Source organism: Diabrotica undecimpunctata, chromosome 4, assembly GCF_040954645.1.
Source record: "Diabrotica undecimpunctata isolate CICGRU chromosome 4, icDiaUnde3, whole genome shotgun sequence".
NCBI lineage: Eukaryota > Metazoa > Arthropoda > Insecta > Coleoptera > Chrysomelidae > Diabrotica > Diabrotica undecimpunctata.
The window spans coordinates 160,727,966-160,748,328 of record NC_092806.1 but is presented as its reverse complement, the minus strand read 5'-3'; the positions used below and the strand labels follow the sequence as shown (position 1 = coordinate 160,748,328).

At 33.6% G+C, this 20,363-nt stretch overlaps 1 protein-coding gene across 8 annotated transcripts in view; it reads left to right on the top strand.

Moving 5' to 3' along the window:
- Positions 1-20,363, top strand: part of sick (sickie) — a 677,587-nt gene that overhangs the window by 583,275 nt on the left and 73,949 nt on the right. The gene's annotated exons all lie outside the window — the stretch shown is intronic.

The following is a 20,363-nucleotide window of genomic DNA, read 5'->3' as shown; positions in this document are numbered from 1 at the left end:
TCTTTGTCATTTGAGATCACCACCTGATCATCTGCAAACTGTAAAGTATATATGTAATCCTGATCGTTCAATTGTATACCCATTCCTTTGACTTTCCTTTTCCATTGTTTCAGAGCTGCAGAGATATAAATCTTAAATAGAGTCGGAGAGATACAACATCCTTGTCTGAAACCCTTAGTAACTGCAAATTTTTCAGCTAAGAGGTTTTCGAATTTCATTTGGGAGTTTGAACCATAATATAGATCTTTGAGAGCACTAACCAATGTTTGATGTATGTTTGATGTGCCCAGGACTTCCCATAGTTTATTTAGCGGGACTGTGTCATATGCCTTCTCAAGATCTACAAAAGTCATATGTAACTCTCTATTTGTCACAATTTTCTTTTCTATAATTTGTTTACATTAATTATTAATTAATTTGTAAGACAGAAGATGTTATCTGTGCATGAACGACCTGCTCTAAATCCTCCTTGTTCTTCGTCTTCGGACGATTGATAATCTTCCTGTATCACGTCCCGTAGTATTCGACCGTATAGTCGACTCATTGAGCTTGTGACCGATATCCCTCTATAGTTTTTACAATTTCTCCTGTCACCTTTTTTATATATTGGGGTCATATATGCTGTTTTCCATTCATCTGGTGTTGGATGTCTATTAATATATTCGTTAAATATCACCGTGATCATTCTGTGTAATTTCTCTGAGCCATTCTTTATTAATTCCGTAGTTACTCCCTCTGGTCCACTTGCTTTTCCATTCTTCATCCCTGCTATAGCTTTTTGAACTATGTTGATATCTAACAGTATTAAATTAATATTAATACATTTATATTTATACATATTATATAAAAAATTTTTCCTAATACTCTTTTTAAATTTGATGAAATCAGGTTTTTAGTATTAAAAAAATATTTTTAGAACAAAAGAAGGTGAGACGGGGTATTTACGTCTTAAAAGTTAACATCCTTCAAAAACTATTACTGTCGATGAAGAAGATGAAATTTTGATTCGTGTTGCATAAAATCCAGATATCAGTACTCGCCGATTAAGTCTAGCAACAGGAATAGACAATCGTGTGTTTTAAGAATTTTAAAGAGAGAAAAACTTCGTCAATATCATTGCACTACTGTTCAGAACTTACTACCTCAAGATTTACCTTCACGTCTACAATTTGATTAATGTATACACGATGAACAAAATATTAACCCAGATTTTCTGGATACAATTCTTTTTACTGATGATTCAACATCTAGCAGACGAGGAATATTTAATTGCAAAAATAATCATCTGTGTGATTCGAAAAATCCTCATGCTAATAGAGAATCCTATTTTCAGCATGACTTTTAGGTTAACATTTATTGTGGTGTAATATGTGACTACTTATTAGGTCCTTTTGAACAGTCAACCAATTTAAATGGACCTCTGTATTTAGATTTTCCTCAAGAACATTTATACGAATTGTCGTGGATTGATCGTGGAAGTGAGTTTGCTTGGCCACCAAGAAGGCCTGATTGCAACCATTTAGATTTTTCAATTTGGTCGCAAATGAAGACAATAATTTACAAAAAAAAGAATTGATTCTCTTTTAGAATTGCGACAGAAAATAGAAAAAGCCGCGAATATGATTAAAAATAATATACACGGGAATAATACAAAATATTTGCGAAATCGTATCACACAGTGTAAATGGTGGACATTTTTAACATTTATTTACAAGTTTTTTATTTTTTTACTTTAATTACTTTAATTTGTTATTGTTAAACATTTAGAGAATAAATTTTTTTTATTTTTAGAATTAAAATTCATTCGACTTTGTAGAAGAAAATAACTCCGATATATCCGATCGAATTAGATAAATCAAACAAGAGTAACTTTTTTTGTAGAATTTAACGCTTTTTCATGTTTTTTTAATATTTTGCCCATAGTTGACCCGAAAAAAATTGCTTTGATCAGCCGTCAGAAATGCTAAATTCTAAATTAGCAATCCTGATGCCAAAATACGTAAAGTTGTCACTTTTTACATAAAAATTGTTGCACTCGGTATCTCGGAAACCAGCAATATTTGTTTTAAGGTATATTGATCAATATCATATTTTGAGGTCTAGAATCTACAATTGGACATTCTTAATTAATCACCCTATATTACATTATTCTACGCAATAGAATACTTTTTCGAAATCAGCTGCTGCTATAAATATTGGTGTATGATATTCATAAGCCTTCTCTATTAGTACCTTCCCCTTTAACAAATGATAAGCAGGCCGAACAATGTATTTTAGTCTGTAGGTTTTTTCGTTATAACTTAGGACTTCTTCTTTTATTGATTTTATATATTACAAGCATTATTTTTAATTAATTTTTCTACTTCAGCTTCCTGATTTTTTCTTTTGTCGTCTTTGAAACTCCTTTTCCAGCCAATATCTTGTTTCAGTCATTAGAGTCTTTGTTTTTTGTAAGTTACAGATACGTTTGAACAAATAAATTGACCAATTATTTTTATATTTCTGTATTATTTCAAGAGTCAGCCTACACTGCTTCCCTGCACCCGTTAATCGTCTAGATCAAAGAGATTCTCAAAATGACCGAAACTAGGAATAAACTATCGAAGATTTGAAAGATATCCGTATAAGCCGATTTCGTCTTAGACACTTAAACTATCAGGATGTCTTCGAAGTCGTCAAACGCAACAACTCGACACGGTAGCCATATTGCCTCCCATACTCATTGAAATACCATCCCCATATTTGGAAATCATTAGATACTTAAACCAATGATCGGTGATTGCTCATTGCAGATATCGCAAATTTTCTGTCAATCAGAGGGCTACAACTGTTCCGCGTGTGCATAAGGATGTGACCTACAATTAGGACCACAAAGTGAGATTGATACACCGCGTGGTAAATCTTAGAAGGCGCAAATGGAAGTGATACTTTACACCTTGGCTTAGATATTGACCTTAATGGATACATAGCAAACCGCACGATTTTTTTAACTTCCGATTCTGAAACCGAACAAAATGAGTACGAGAAAATGCAGAATCGAATAGTTCTAAGTGTTGGGGGAGATTTGAGCAATAACGTGCGAAGAAGTATCGATGTAAAAACTACATAAAAAAGGCCTGAAACTAGTATTTCCACCACCAGAGAAAAATATCAGATATCAACAAAAATAGCCAAACATAACAAAAGAATAACACCAGCTTTTAGAACAAACAACAACTTAGGCAAATATATTAAAAACAACAAGAGCCAAAATAAAAAGCACTTACACAGTGGTGTATACAAACTTAAATGTGGCGACTACCCAAAAACTTACATCGGTCAAACTGGTAGAACTTTTATCAAACGTATAGCAGAACATAACAGGGCTTCCAATAATACAAAAACAGATTCTACGTATTGTACGCATTTCACCTTCCAAACCATAATAGATCCAAACTAGTATTCCTTGTTCCTCTCAGTTATTAGTTTTTATGGCCAACATTTCTACATTTTCTTTTGCAATTTCGAGTGTATTTTCCGACATATTTATTTTCTTCAATATTTTCTATATTTTACTTCCTTTACCGCGTTTCTTATATCCGTATTTGTTAGATATTCTTCCATGTGTTTCTTTTATGGTATTTTTCGGTTATCTCTTGATCGTTTTCCTGGTCCTATGCAGTATATTCCCTTCTCTCAATATGCACCTCCCTTCACTGTTTCTATTCTTGTATTTCTTGGTTTATTCTTGCTCTAAAAATGCAAAAGTTTTATCCCTATAAAAGTCGGATATTTCAAGAGCTCTATGACAATATTTTTGATTGAAGAATACAGTTTTGTCAAATCATATCTGATCAAATCAACGCGATGCCTAATATTCTGCCGATTTTTTTTTTCAGCGACCAACGTTCATTTTTTTTAAAGCAATATCAATTAACCAAATTTTCGCCATGGGAGTGACGAAAATTCGCATATTTTTATAAATTTCGAATAAAAACTTAATTTGTGATCTTTTATTCTCGGCTAGGTATGCGATTGTTGGGCCTTCATTTATTTAAAAAAAAATGGTAGGCGATCTGTGTCTTAATATGCTTGAAGAGACTACTGATCCTCTTATAACTCAAATTGACGAAGAAGGTAATTTTTAGTCTTACAGGAGGATCTTTTACGTTTCCATCAGCACGGGGTTTCTCCTCATTGTTCTCTTCCCTCTCGACAGTGGAATGAAAGATTTTCAAATAAATGGTGGTGGAACTTTACCGTAATTTCCACCAATTGTTGAGAGAAAGCTTATTGAATTTCTTTCCTCAGAGGGTACAGTACCAAATATTTTAGGATCGTGGAACTGTTAAAAATATTTCTTCGATATAAGCGACGATGATTCCGTATTGTGTTTGGTTTTATCGGTTTGTACATAGAGAAAAATATGGAGTAATCCCTCGATACTATACATTTATTAACAATAAAATATTTACACGACAACTATTACGAATAAACGAGTTTGCCTTACAACATTGTTCATTATTTATACTGGTGTTTGAATGGCGTGCGAATGTAGCAAAAAAACTGATGCACTTTTTACTGCATTTTGGAGACCGCACATTTGGCTAACAACTTGAGATCACATACACATCAATTAATCGATTAATCGATTAATTTTGGCCAAACGCAACCCTCATCTGAGGGAACCGCCGGCTCCCTGGCGTCAGATAAGTTGTTTTTAAAAACGGCACGTTTACACTTACATACGAATATAGGCCACAGGTACAATTTTTCACATAAGATTCAAACCAATTTATAAAAACGAAAAATCAACTCATATTAGTATAACTTGTTGTTTTACAAGAAATTGATTAACAGAAAAGAAATGATTGATCTACGAGATCACCCGTTAGAAAAATAGAACACCCGAAATAAAAAAATAATCATTGAACAGGATATTTATTGTAAGAAGAGTTCTAACAAAGGTTATTTCTAACTCTGTGACTTTAAAAACTACCGCAAATTCGTCCTTGGAACAAACCTCATATATCCTGCCAATATTCAACTGCAGTTGAGTACAGAGTACAAGAAACGTTTGGAGCTTTTTATACTACATCTATCTAAGCGATTTTAGCTGTTAACCTATCAACAAAATAATATTTCACTCTTTCAATGTCAAGTTTAAGTTAGAAAATATTTCTTTGCACCCTCGGTGAAAAGTGATAACTAAAAAAAGTAATCTAGTCTATTTTTTGTTGGGGAGTAATGGTTTCTTTTGGTAGTTTTAGGTATACAGACGTTATTTTATACACAAAAAAAATTTTTGGCGCAATTTGGTGAATAAATTCAGGCAATAGATAGATTCAATATAATAAATAATATAATATAATAAAATTAGTTGTGAAAACCACTGTATGTGTAATATAAAATAGCTTCTAAATGCAAAATCAGGACAAAAACAGCAAAAAATCCAACAAACTGACAACCACAATTAAACAAACCAGCAATTTCTCAAATTATACTTAACTCTGGAAACGTCCCCAAGCGTCTTTTTGTACATATCTCTTTTCGATATACTGAGTCTAGAGAGTTCATAAAAATATCATGTGTCTTAACTTAATAACAGGCGAAAGCTGGTTTGTCTTTAGTTTCATGCCTGGAAGACAATGATGCTAGATAAAAAGTATGTGTTTATCTCGCCAGGTTTTAGAATTTGTTGTTCCCCAGTGATGGTACTTAAGAGTTAGCAGTGAATTATTTAACTACTTTATTCTACAGAAAAACTAAAACTAAACATGTGCTACATTCTAAAAATAGGATTACACTGACAATTGACAGTTGACAACCAGAATCACAAAAGACATGTTGAACCAGTTTTGCAGTTTTGCCAAGTACAAAATTCCAATTCTCCTCCTCGATTTGAAATGTTGTGTTTTGTGTAAAACTTATATTCTGATTGTGAGTGAATTAGCGAAAATAGCAAATATTAATTGTGAATAAATTACGATAATTTGCTGGCTTTACTCATTACTGTTATCTGTACAAAGAATAGACTTACCCATTGAAAAATTGGTGTGTTAATCGTAGCAGGCACAAAAAGGGACGTCCCGATAAACTCGATATGCTTACTGTACGCGGTCTCGATAGGAAGTGTTTCTTGAGATGGCCAGAAAAACCCTCTGGCCGTTTGTAGGTGGTTTATGGGACAAGTGCTCCCCCATAAATCAGCGCTATTGTATGGCTCTTTTGAATGGCGATAATCTAACTTAATAGTAACTGAAATATGATACTTTACAGCGATTTCTGTGTGCTGGCGACATACTTTCTAAATAACAAAAGAAGTCAAATTCTTTGAACTTAAATATAGACTAAATGTGTTTAAGCCATTTTAACAATGATAATTTACTGAATAACAGAAAACAATATATTTTAAAGCAAATAACTAGTTAGAATAGACCATTAAATAAGACCATATTATAATACAGTAAAAGAAAAATATTACTATACTTTCTCAAACCTATTGAAACATGAAAATCGTATAATGTTACAGTTCATTTAACATAAATTTTATTTCTTAGATTTATGAAAGTCTCGGTACCTGAAGATTTAGTCAAAATATCGGCTAAATTTTGCTCAGTTGATATATAATCCATTACAACTCCTTTTATTCATTTATTTATATATTTATATTTATATATTTATTTCATTTTATTCAGCCTGAATAAAATGAGTACCTTGGGTAAAACCAGGGGTAATAATAGGCGGTTGAAGCGTAGCACTGGCCATGTTACCTTCCTTGTATACCGTAGGCCCTAGATATAGCAGACTACCCTGCTATACTCCCAAAGCCGCGAAGCGGTATAAAACGGGAGACTATTATTATTATTATTATTACAACTTCTTTCTTAAAAATTAAGTCTTTTAAAAAATGATTTTTTATATATATATATTTTGCTCTTTTACCTTCTTTCTTCTTCAGTGCCTTATCCGGTCCGGATATTGGCGATCATCAAGGCTATCATGGTTTTGTTGACTGCTCTGCGAAACAGCTCCGCTGAGGTCATCCCAAACCATTGTCGGAGATTTTTCAACCACGAGATACGACGGCGTCCCGGTCCTCTTCTGCCAAATACTTTACCCTGCATAACAAGTTGAAGAATTCGATATTTTTCTTCGTTCCGCATCACGTGGCCGAGGTACTCAAGCTTACGTTGTTTAATTAAATTAAGCACTTCTTTTTCTTTTGTCATGCGCTGTAGGACCTCAACGTTGGTGACATGGTCCACATAAGATATTTTTAGTATCCTTCTGTATATCCACTTTTACCATCGCTCTTTATCCATCCTTTGGAATCTTTTACTTTAAAGTCAGCTTTCTCTTTTGTTTCACTGTAATATTGCTCTGTTTTCTCCAGTACATCTGATAAAGGTCTTTCTTCCAGTAGTACAGTTACTCTGAATTTCCAATTGTTAAAATTTGTAGCATTTGTCAGCTGAGGAACATTCACAATTGCATTAGACATTTTATATTCCACACTTTTCTTTTTGCTTCTTTATTTTTTGTCAGTCTGGGTGCCCATAACCTATTAGAATTTGTTGTTCCCCAGTGATGGTAATTAAGAATTAGCAGTGAATTATTTAACTACTTTATTCTACAGAAGAACTAAAACTAAACATGTGCTACATTCTACAAATAGGATTACAATTGACAGTTGACAACCTGAATCACTAAAGACATGGTGAACCAGTGTTGCCAAGTACAAAATTCCAATAACTGTACAGACATAATTTTGTTAAAAATACATTTTAACAAATTTATTAGTAGTTTAATTGTGTTCTTTAATTTGGTAAATTTTTAAAATTTGGTTTTTTATTTTTCGTTTTTTAATTACGCCATCTAGCGGTGGGCCTACAAAGCTGTAAATAATTGTCAGATTTTTTCCTTTAACATTTCTTTCCTTTCCATACCTTTAACTTCTTTTCTTTTCTTTTAGTTATTATAGAACTTTGTATCGTATTTCTTATTTATCACTTTTAGTATATTATTTGACATTATACCAGCTACTTTCCGCTTCCGTGATTTATATGTAAAACTGACTGTCCTTCACCGAATTTTACAGACGAAAAACAATATAAAATTGTTGTTTTATGGTCAAATAAAAAAACTAATTTAATCAGCTTTGTCCAAACAAGACTACTGTAATAAAATACCGCCAAAACTAATGCTACTATAATTATTAGTATTCTTGATCTTGAGATTACAGGATGTCCACAGTCGCTATTCATAAAATATCGTTGAATTGTCTTTCTGATTTTTAATATTATTTTGCATATTAATATTTGTATATTATAATCATTATAAGTGGCTCGACAATCCGTTGTGGATCTTGGACTGCTCACAAAGAAGTAGCCACTCCTGTCGATTCCTGGCAACTTCCCTCCATCTTCTGACCCTTAGAATCTGAAGGTCTTCTTCCACATCATCAATCCATCTCCTTCGTGGTCCTCCTTTACTTCTTGTGCTCTCTGGTTTTGAAAATGTTAATCTCTTCGTGTATTCGTGATCCGACATCCTAGCAATGTGTACAGCCCATCTAAGTCTCTGCACTTTAACGAATTTCACAATATCTGGATCGGTGTATAACTGATATAGTTCAAAGTTATATGTATCATTTTGAGATAAGGTCCACGTTTTAGCCCCATATATCAAAACCGGTCTTATTAAGGTCTTGTATATATTGAGCTTTACTGCACGGTTTATATTTTTATTTTTTAAATGTTTTTGGAGACCGTGAACAGTTCTGTTTGCTATTGCCATGCGTCTTTTTATTTCGTCGCTTGTAGTGTTTATTGCGTTTACTAGCGATCCAAGATATGTGAATTCTTTGACTTGCTCAAAGGTATGGTTGTTAAAAATTCTGTGTTTTATTTCGGGGGTTTTTAGAAAACCAACATATATTTGGTTTTTTCCTCGTTTACCACAAGTCCTAATTCACTTGTCGCGTACGCAAGCCTTGTAAAATACTGCAGCAAATCTCTCATACTTCTGCCCACTATAACTATATCGTCAGCGAATGCAAGAATTTGCGTCGAGTTTTCTCCTTCAATTCTAAGGCATGAGCTTATGTTTTGCCTTGTTAGTTGGGTTAACTTAACTAACTTAGGTGGGATCCCAAAGTCTATCATTGCCTTAAATAATGCAGTTCTTTTCACACTGTCATAGGCTGCTTTGAAGTCGACGAAGAGATGGTGTGTATCTATGTTGTATTCTAGTGACTTTTCTAAAATCTGAATATGTGCTTAAATGTTATTATTTGTATTATGTTCTTGTGGGTATGGTGCAAAAACTTATTTAGCTAAAAAAGATCATTTCGGGAAAACCACTCTTGTAAAAAGCAGTGTTGCGTTTTACGTCATCTAAATGATAGAAAATGTTGTATTCTGTGATTTATATTATATTACTGGACAAAAGAATATCATCTAGTGTGTTTATAAATATTTTTTCCTACAGTTCGTATAGAAACAAGAAAAAATCAACTTTTCACTGCCGTAAATAATCGGTCGATTTAGGTGTTCAGTAACAATTACGATAGGAAAATAAACGTTAATATACACTTCTTCATCTTTCAACATCCCTTGATTGTCTACTTCTGGACGTAAGCCTCCTCTTGAAATTTCGATTTTAATTTGTCTCTTCATATCTGGTGCTAATATCTTTCCACCTTTTCTTTCAGATCGTGTGAGACTCCCCATACTTCCCAGACTCTGTGACTCTGACGCTCTTGACAGTGAGCTATGTTGGGAGCTAAGTTAAATGCTTTATGAAAGTTAACAAATATAAGTATCAACGTCTTGTTTTCTATAACTTTCTTCTATCAAGGACTTGTAGACGGTCATTCATTCCAAAGCCACTACTAAATTTAGCTTGCTGTAGTACTTATTCTCATAAAGAGCTTATGTAAATAAGGTAATAAGCTGGTAGGTCTGTAGTTTCCAATTCCTTTTTATCCAATATGACCATCGTCTTCTAAAGATACCTTCTCCATTACCGAAGGTTGACAATAATTACAGCAAATTTCTCTTTACCTTGTACTATTCTTATTAATTAACATTAGTCTCTTACATTCCCCAGCCGCGAGCATTTTCTTCTTCCTGGATCAGTTCCAGTTGTAAAAGTATTTTTTTCTCCTATTTTTTATGTCGTAGATAACTGGTTTTTCGTCTCAGTCGTCATTCTTATCAGCACTTCATCATTGGTAATTATGCTCTTTTCAAGAGGTCTTCAGCATCCTTTAAAAAACCCACATCTCAAAGGCTTCCATCCACCTTATACTTGTAATTCCATATTAGTTTTTAAAGCTTTTATGTTAAAGCTTTGTTGTTCTTCATTCATATTAAATTTCCTCTTTGTTTATATCCGGAAGTTCTTCTAATCTTTGATTCTGTATTACTGTTCAATATTGTGTAGAAATACGCCAGTCTAATTGATGATATACAAAGATTCAAATTAGTAAACACTAGTGCCCAAAATATTTGTTCGACCTGAATTAAAATTTATTTTCGTTTTTGTCTCCGCTGTCGAATTTGATGATCCGGGTAAAACGATTTCTTCTTTCAAAGTGGACCAAACGCAAGCTATGTCGTTACGATAATTCGTTAACCAGAAAAGAAAATTTTCATTAAGCACTTAAACGACGTAAAATAAAACAAAGACAAACGCACAGATTATGATAATAAATGCTTCTTTCTACTCTCCGTCGTGTCTGACTGAAATTGAAATTCTAATGACCGTGATATAACCAGCTTGCGGCTGTTTACAATATCCTGTTTGATTTTATGCACTACAGACTGTGCTCTGTTCGCTGTTATCTGTAACAGCCATCAACCGAGAGATTCTTTTTATAATAGGAATCTATTTTTCGTCATGTTTTAGAATAAACAAAAAAATGTTAGATGTCCATAACTAACTAAAACTGCACTTCCTTACGACTATTTTGTTTATATTTTAACCCTTGAGTAATCGGGTACATGCAAATTACATGAACAGTCGGGTGGGGTCTGTGAGACCCAGTTTTTATTTTCACAATACATTAGAAAAGATTAAAATAAGACAACATCTTTATAAAATGCAAAAAAAACTTGTACTACAAAAATGTACCTCTCTTAAATTTAATAAACAAAATTCTAATCCTAATTTCAATTTTCATTTCAGCCTTCGCAATTCGGTTTAACATGCTCTAAGCATAGTCATTTTTTGACATTTGACACAAAAATATCGTGTTTTGCGATTTGGACAGTAGGCGCAACGACCTCATGTATTTGGACGCCGAGGCGCTGGATCTGCATGTACTCCGCTTAAGTTTTGGACGATATTTCTAATATTCCTTCTTAAATGAGGGTCTCTGGCTCTGGTTAGCATGTTCTCTCTGGGCAAAGCTAAGCCTATCAATTTCAGAAACAATCTTTGTTACGAAATTAGGTCGTTTTCAGAATGATTCTGTCTCCGGCTTCGGCACGCAATGTAGCTTTTCTTTAATAATTTTAAAGTGTTGGTTTGTCACTTGGTATTGTGTAGTGTAATGTACAATTATATGTTTATGACATTTTGTTCTTGTCAGATAGGCCGCAATTGACGAAATGCCCCTGAAGATGATCTAGGGATCGAAAGTACTTGGGCAAGATTAAATTAAACTGTGCTCGATATATGCCTTTTATTTGATCAAAGTTTGTAATATTTGTTGTAAAACTCTGTAAAGTATATTAGTAACTGTCTTGCATCGTTTTTTTCTTCTTCTGTAACTTCTTTTGAATTTTTGAAAACTGTAGTGTTTAGTATTTCAATCATAACAATATATTTCCCAGATGCAGCAAATATACTCGCCTCATTATCAAGTATAAACCATTTAAACCTCCCCTACCTTTATAACCGACCAAAAGTCGCTGATAAAATCACGTAATTTAGGGGAACACACCTCAGTCTTCCGGCAAATAAGTACAAAAACAGAAATCGACCTTAACGGTCAGAAAGGCCAACCACCGAGCGCACATCTCCCCGGTTGGGGCTGACTTCTTTGTTTACCTTAAAGCGTTAGGCCAGTCTGAGAATTACAAACACGAAAATAAGATGTTTTTGACTTTACTTATTTTGAAATCATTTCCTCAAAAATTTCTAAATTTTTGAGGTTAAAATGAGAGTTATAAGAAAAAGAAATTTCTGATTTAATTTAGAGACACACTGATCGATTTAGGATCGAGTAAATGTAAAATGATGGTGTATTAACAAATCATCATCATTATCGCTCAGCAAATCGCGTCCACTGCTGGACATAGGCCTAGCTTATTGAATACAGTCTATAAAATGTACTCATGTACTCTAAAATTATTAACAATTGATCAAAAAATGTTATGCTAGGAGAAGAACAGCTAGAGAAGAGAGCAATATGTCGCTATTTTGTAACGCGCCAAACCTTTTATTGGTATATATGTTTTAAGCGTTGACTAGACCGAGTGCAACAAATTATCAAAAATAAAACAGAATTTAAGATAGAAACGCATAACAGATTTTGAAAAAGCCCTTAATCGACTCAATAGACAAAAATTAGTTAAAATTATGGAAAAAAGAGGAATCATTACCTCCTAGAGGAATCAAGTCAAAAGTGCGTTCAATAGACTTATATCTATATGGATTTTCCAGTTATTTTTTGAAGAGATTTGTAAGGTAGGGACTCAACTTGTCTTTTTATTGTGTGATTTCATTTTTCTTTGCTGCTGTCCTATGATCTTCCTAATTTGTCTTTGTTTGCAATAGAAGCCTGACTCTTGTCGTTTTTTGTATGCCTCCCAGTGGTGAAATCGTACTTTTTAAGCTCAAAGCTTTACTCAAATTCGACACTCCGGCTAATAAAAATTAAATTTATTGAGAACCCTTAATCTCCAACCTGAGGGACATTCCTTCTTCCTTTCAGAGGTTCAAAAAGAAATCCACCAACCAATAAATATTTTTTATTGGCGCCACACATTCATTTATTAATGGCGCAACTTAAAAGGCTTGTATGAAAAACATAGGCATTCGCCCTAGACCTAACTGCGATTTTCTACAAGAGAAAAACAAAACTCATTATTACCTTGTTGGTTCAAACACAACTTCATTCGAAAATCAGAATATTTGTCAATTTATATGGACGAAAATTGGACGGGGCTACTGCTCCCATAAAAATTGAGTGTCTATTTAAAAATGAATTCGAAATTATTTTAAGAAATGAAATTAAATTTGACGACAAATAAAGCATGTTACATTAATTGTAACAGTGGTCTGTCTTTGTTTTTTTACTAACTTCTGCGTTTCAGAAAAATCAATATGCCACTGAACCTCTAAAAATCCTACAAACAAGACCCAAAAAAGGTCCCAAAATTGACACTCTCAGCAAAATTCAGTTAATTCCTATGATTTTTAGATGTCAAATCTCTGACGCATGGACTTCTTCTTTTTTAAGTGCCATCTCCGCGACGAAGGTTGGCAATCATCATGGCTATTCTGACCTTCGAGGCAGCTGCTCTTAACAATTGCCTTGAGTTACAACCAAACCACTCTCTCAGGTTCTTCAACCAGGAAACGCGTCTTCTTCCTACGCTTCTCCTACCCTCTTTTTTTCCTTGAATTATGAGTCTCAAGATGTTGTATCTTTCGCCTCTCATCACATGTCCGAGATATTGCAATTTCCTTTCTTTTATTGTATTTTCCATTTCCCTCTCTCTGCCTATTCTCCTTAACACTTCTGTATTCGTGATTCTATCTACCCATGGAATCCTTAACAAACTTCTAAATGTCCACATTTCAAACGCATTAAGTCGATTTATTGTATTCCGGTTTAATGTCCATGATTCAGCTCCATAGTAGAGTACACTGTGTACATAGCATTTAATTAGCCTTATTCTGAGGATCAAAGTCAGATCTTTGCTGCATAAAATCTTTTTCATTTTCACGAAGTTGGCACGTGCTTTTTCAATTCTGACTCTTATTTCTGCAGTATAATCGTTATTTTTTGTGATTATCGTTCCCAAGTAAGTATATCTTTTTACTCTCTCAATCTGCTGGCCGCCTACCGTTAATATTTCGTTTGTATTGTTGTTCTTGCTAATTTTCATGAATTTGGTTTTTTTGATGTTAAGAGAGAGTCCGTATTCTCCACTATATCTTAATATTTTGTTCATTATTCTTTCTAAGTCTTCCAAGTTATCGACTATTATGACCGTATCGTCGGCATACCTAATGTTGTTAATTAAACTTCCGTTCACTTTTATGCCGACTGTCTCGTTTACCAAAGCTTCTTGTATGATTTGTTCAGAATAAGCATTAAACAATATCGGCGACAGTATGCAACCTTGCCTTACCCCTCTCCTTATCTCCACTTCTTCTGACACTTCTCTTCCAATTTTCACATTTGATCGTTGGCTGTAGTATAAATTTGATATCAATGTTACATCCCTCACATCCAGATTCTTGTTTTTGAGTACTTCTATAAGTCGGTCATGTTTTACCTTATCGAATGACTTGTTGTAGTCTATAAAGCATACATAAAGATCTCGATTAACATCCAAACATCTTTGGGTCAGCACGTTAAAAGAAAATAGTGCCCCTCTTGTGCCCATTCAATTCCGAAATCCAAATTGGGAATCACTAATATCCATCTCCAGCATGGACTCAAACATACTGAATGAGAATTGACAATACAAATTTGAAGTTTTTACTTCTGTATTCGTTAATTGACTAATTACTAAATTACAAATTAAATTCTCCGTTTTGAAAGTAGGATTTATTCATTAATGAGTTCATTTCAGTATTCTAACATTGAGTGGCCAAATAAAATTGTTGAAATTGCAAAGGTACTTTGTGAATATAAAATTTTCTAGTTCGGTATGATTTTATGTTTATATTCAGTAATAATTTTCAATAAAAATCCAAAAATCAAAACTGCTAAGTATATTGGCCTAAAAGTTAAAAGTCATCTTTCTTATACCTTTCAGAAACTACCAATCTTTTCTAAAGATATAGCTTTTTACTACCGTGACAAATAATACACAAAAAGCATCCTTCCGCCTGAATAGCCGAATAGTAGTTCAAATGCACACACAAACGTAGACAGTCAGTCTCGAGCTGGTGTTCAAAGAGAGAGGGTGCGACTGTACGCACTACCGGTAGTCGTTCTATTTCGTAAACTCATAGTAAAATATGGTATTGACATAATTCGCATGTTATAAAACTATTTGGTGAAGACAATAATTTATAACAATGAGTGAAATTGTTAATGTTTTTATTAGTGACAACAACACTTACAATAGAAGTGAAGGAAATAATTTTGAATAGTGCTTCTAAATCAAAACATGGATTCGCTTTGAAGTATTCGCGAAATTTGTGATGTATTTTGTGATCAACACCGATTTCTTATATTGGAGTAATTAATTTATGTCTGGTAATTAAAATTGTGGATGAATAATCGATTAAAGTACATTAAAATGAATTATTACATAAAAAATATGGATGCTATTGGTATGATATATATTTTTTAGTATCGATAAATTTTTGCAATATTACTGATTAGGAATATAAGTACTTATAAACTTTTGAAGATCGATTTAATTTATAGATCGTATATTTAAGTTTAATTTATGAAGTTTTTGTGATCCTTTATATTGTGGTGTCACAGACAATTTTTGTTAATTTTTCTGACTTTGGTCTGTTTTTCATGAGAGCTTCCGGTCAAATCAAAGTACTGGTCTAGGTCTAGGGTTAGTTTGACTACATTTTATAGTACATTAAGGCTCTTAATAATATTTACAATACTTTTTATATATTTAATAAATTTATATTGAGTATTTACTCCAGATATATAAAAGACATGCGGCTCTCACTCCCTCTAAGGGGAAAATTCACTCAACAGGAGTTCTGGTGGGACTCTTTCTGTTGTATTGAGAATAATAAATCATATTGTGTGTTCTTAAGTTGTTGCTATTGTTTTTGTACAAAACTTTTATAATTTCTGCCATATTCTTTTCTGCTACTATTGCCTTCAAACATTTGCAAATGCTGTCTCTTCTTACTTTGTGGAAATCATACTTATTTTATTTCACCCATCTCACCCTGACTCCAGTTAATACATCTCTATCTATTTCCCCATATTCTGTAATACCGACACGACGAGTTCCGTGAAGGTCGCCCAAAATCGGCTGTTATACTAGAAACCATCGATGCTGTTCGTGAACTGATAGAGCAAGATCGTCATGAAATTCCGTGAGATTAAGGCATCCTTGGACATTAGTATGATAAGCATCAATAAGATATTTCATGATCATATGGCTGTAAAAAACATTTTTTCACGTTGGATCCCACAAAATTTGACAAAACGTCAAAAAGAGACCTGTGTCAATTGGTGCAAGAAAATGTTGAAGAAATGGAATCGCAGTGCATCAACTACTGGGTATAACATCTACACAGGTGACGAACCATGGATCTATGTATATGAGCGCGAAACAAAACAGCAATCGACTGTATGGTTGTTCCAAGATGAACCAAATCCAACAAAAGTTGTTCGTGAAAGAAGCATATCGAAAAAAATGATCTCTTGTTTCTCTGGTATAAATGCTCATGTAGCTATAGTGCTGTTACAGTAACGTAAGACGGTAAATTCTGAATGGTATACAACCGTTGGTTTGCCAAAAGTTTTCACTAAAATTCGGAAAAAAATCAAATGCAAACTCACGCACATCAGCACACACCGGAGTTTTTAACCGGCCAAAACATCGAATTAACGGGTCATCCGTTGTAAAGTCCTGATTTGGCACCCAATGACTTTTTTTTTATTCCGAAGAAGCGGTTGAAGCGTTCACAACCCATGTTTTGGAGTTTCCTCAATCTGATTGGAAAAAGTGTTTCGAAAATTGGTTCAAACGCATGAAAAAGTACTGATTTTCATGGAGAATTTTTTGAAACAGCAATTTCCGACCAAAAATACTTGTTTTTTCATTGTTAGGCCAGAAATACAAGTAGCAACCTCTCATAGATAATTATAAATATGTATAAATATAATAAAGAAATATCAACTCCTAAAATAATTAAAATTTCATAACGCACGCACCAAAATTTTTACGTAACAATTTTAATTTAAACGATAACTTGAGGCCTAATAAAAGACAGTACAAATTACACGAAAATTAATGGTTGTTGTGTATCATTAATAATATTTTCTACCTTGAAGATATTCAACAGACGAGAAAACACACGACCACGCGAATCCTTTAAATATCGTCTTCATTCTTAGAGTCAATTTCATTATTTGTAATTATTTTGTTATTTCACTATCAAGGTAAAAGGTACTTGCAAGTTTGTTAGGTCAAAAACATTATATTTGTTTATATAGTAGGTACCCGGTTTATATTGTAAAAGCACGCGCTGTTGTAGAGCGCTTTTCGTCTTTAGCGTTTTAATAAGCTTCCAATTAATTAGAGCATTGAAACACTTGTACAAACATCCTCCTGTTAAATAAATTCTTCTTCTTCTTAAAGTGCCCTCTCCTCAATGGAGGTTGGCTACTACAATTTTAAAATCTTCTCTATCTTCAGCTGTTCAAAATTTAGCCCTGTCCATTGTCGGATGTTTCTGAGCCACGATAGTCTTTTCCTTCCTAGGCCTCTCTTTCCCTCGATTTTTCCTTTCACTATAAGTTGGGCATATTGGAACTTATTATTTCTCAGTATGTGGCCTAGGTATGATGTTTTTCTAACTTTTACTGTGTTAAAAAGTTCTCTTTCCTTACCTATTCTATGCAGCACTTCTTCGTTTGAGGTATGCGATGTCCATGAAATTTTGAGCATTCTCCGGTAGATCCACATTTCAAAGGCCAAAAGACGTAGCATTTTGATAAACGTAGTCGAATTTCGAGTTTTATTCGAGAATCACAAAGCAGTTTTTTTATTTTTTCGAAAGATTTTCTGGCCTGTTCTATTCTCGATCTTATTTCTAGATCAGGATTTAGGCTGCTATCGATCCAACATCCCAGGTACTTAAATCTATTGACCTGTTCTAAAATGTGCCTATTTATTGTGCAAGGTTGAGGTACGTTTTGATTTTTTCGGATTGACATCACTTTGGTTTTTTTAATGTTTATTTTCATACCAAATTGCTCACAGGTCGAGTTGGTCTTGTCGATGAGTCGTTGTAGACCTACGTCGGAATCCGCAATTAACACTGTATCATCGGCGTATCTGATACTGTTGATATTTACGCCATTCACCTTGACTCCATCCTTGGAATCCTCCAATGCTTCTTTAAATAGAAACTCGGAGTAAAGATTAAACAGCAGAGGCGACAGAACACATCCTTGTCTAACTCCCCTCCTAATTTCTACTTCTGCGGATGTGGAACCTTCGATCCTAACTCTGGCGTTTTGGTTCTAGTACAAGTTTTTTAAGAATTTGATGTCTTTTCCATCTAAACCGACTTCTTGCAAACGTTCTAATAGTAGGTCGTGTCTTACTCTATCAAATGCTTTTTCGAAGTCTATAAAGCATATAAATATATCTTTCTGTTGGTCGTAGCATTTTTGGGCGAGAACTAGTAAACTGAACAGGGCTTCTCTCGTTCCCATGCCGGCTCTGAATCCAAACTGATCGTCTCCGATGATTGTTTCGCACTTTCTATAGATACGATTATGTACGATTTTTAGTAGGACTTTTACTGCATGACTCATAAGGCTTATCAGACGGAACTCATTGCAGTGTTGTGGGTTTGGCTTTTTTGGTAGTGGGATGAATATTGACTCCAGCCAATCTTGGGGTATTTTACCTGTATCATAAATGCGATTGAATAAAAGGACAAATATTTCGATATTTTCTTCGCTGATTAATTTTAACGTTTCTGGGTATATTCCGTCTGGACCTGGGCTTTTATTTGTTTTAAGATGATTAATTGCATTTATGATTTCAGATTTCAGAATTGTTGGCCCTTCGTTGTTATTTTCCAATCTTGGTTCTTCTCGTATGTCGTGAAAAAGAATTTTAATATAGTTTTCCCATTCTTTCAGTTTGTCTTCCGTTGATTCTAGCAGTTTGCCATCCGTGTTCAGCATGGTGTGAAAAGTCGTTCTCTTGGTAGTCGATGTAAACTCTTTTACCTTTTTATGTAAATTAAAAAAATCGTGCCTTTGTTGTAGTTCTTCTATTTCCACGCATTTTGTTTCCAGCCATTTCTCTTTTACTTCGGTTATTTTTTTTTCGAATTATTCTATTTAGTCTTTTGTATTCTCCGTCCTTGTCATTTTTTCCTTTGGATTCTCTTCGTTTGTTCATTAATTGTAAAATCTCTTCTGTCATCCATTCCTGTTTGTTATTTCTAGGTGTTACTTTTAGATGTTTTTCCGTTACATTGTTCATTTGTTCTTTAATAGTTTTCCACAGAACGTTTATGTCATCGTACTCGCTAATTCTATTGTGGTCGATATTTCCTAAATTTTTGTTTAATTCTTTAAATAAATACCCAAATATTATTTGTATTGAAAACATGGAATCCAGCAAAAATCACATTACCCAACACACCCAAACAATTCATCATCAAAATTGCCGCCAAAAAGGACGGCATTAATACCACCTGTCTCAGCCTACCACTTCAGGAAATTACAAAAGAATCCCAGACCTAAACAAAATTGGTGCAGCATCACGCATCTGAAGAAAAACACATGTTGATAAACTTGATCTATTTATAGCCCTACGCTGAACGTTATCTCTGACACAAAAATTGTTTCTGAAAAAAATATTAAGTTACACAACAAACAAACTGATTTATGTTAGAATATCTTCAACGGGAGATAGGACAGATAAAAAAATTGATAAGGCTAAGGACTTGCGTAAGGTTATCTGTAGTTAGCGTATAATAATTAATGATCTGTGAATTAAGACAATGATAAGAATCCTGAAAAATTTGTGGACCTTCTACAATCCAGTTGTTTATTATTTATTTCGGAAAGCTTCTTTGTAATTTTTACTATAATATTGAACTTTGACCATATATTTTTTCTATCTACTTCTGTTCAATACATTTTTATTTGATATACAGGATGTGGCACCGATAACGAAATAGATCAATTATATTCAAAACACTTTTTTTATTTTTTTTTTAAATAAATTTATTTTTATTCCGCGTGGGACAGCTTTCTATCATATCCTAAACTGCCATAGTTCCCTTCTGAACCCTCTCCCACTATCTCTGTTACAATTTACACAGTGAAAGTACATTCTTCGTCATTCCGAGGTTTACATACGACAATGGCAGTTATAAAGTTGTATCATCATATCGTTCCTCCTATTTTCTTTCTATGTTTTGTGAATTTTTCGGCGTATATACTAAAAGCAATT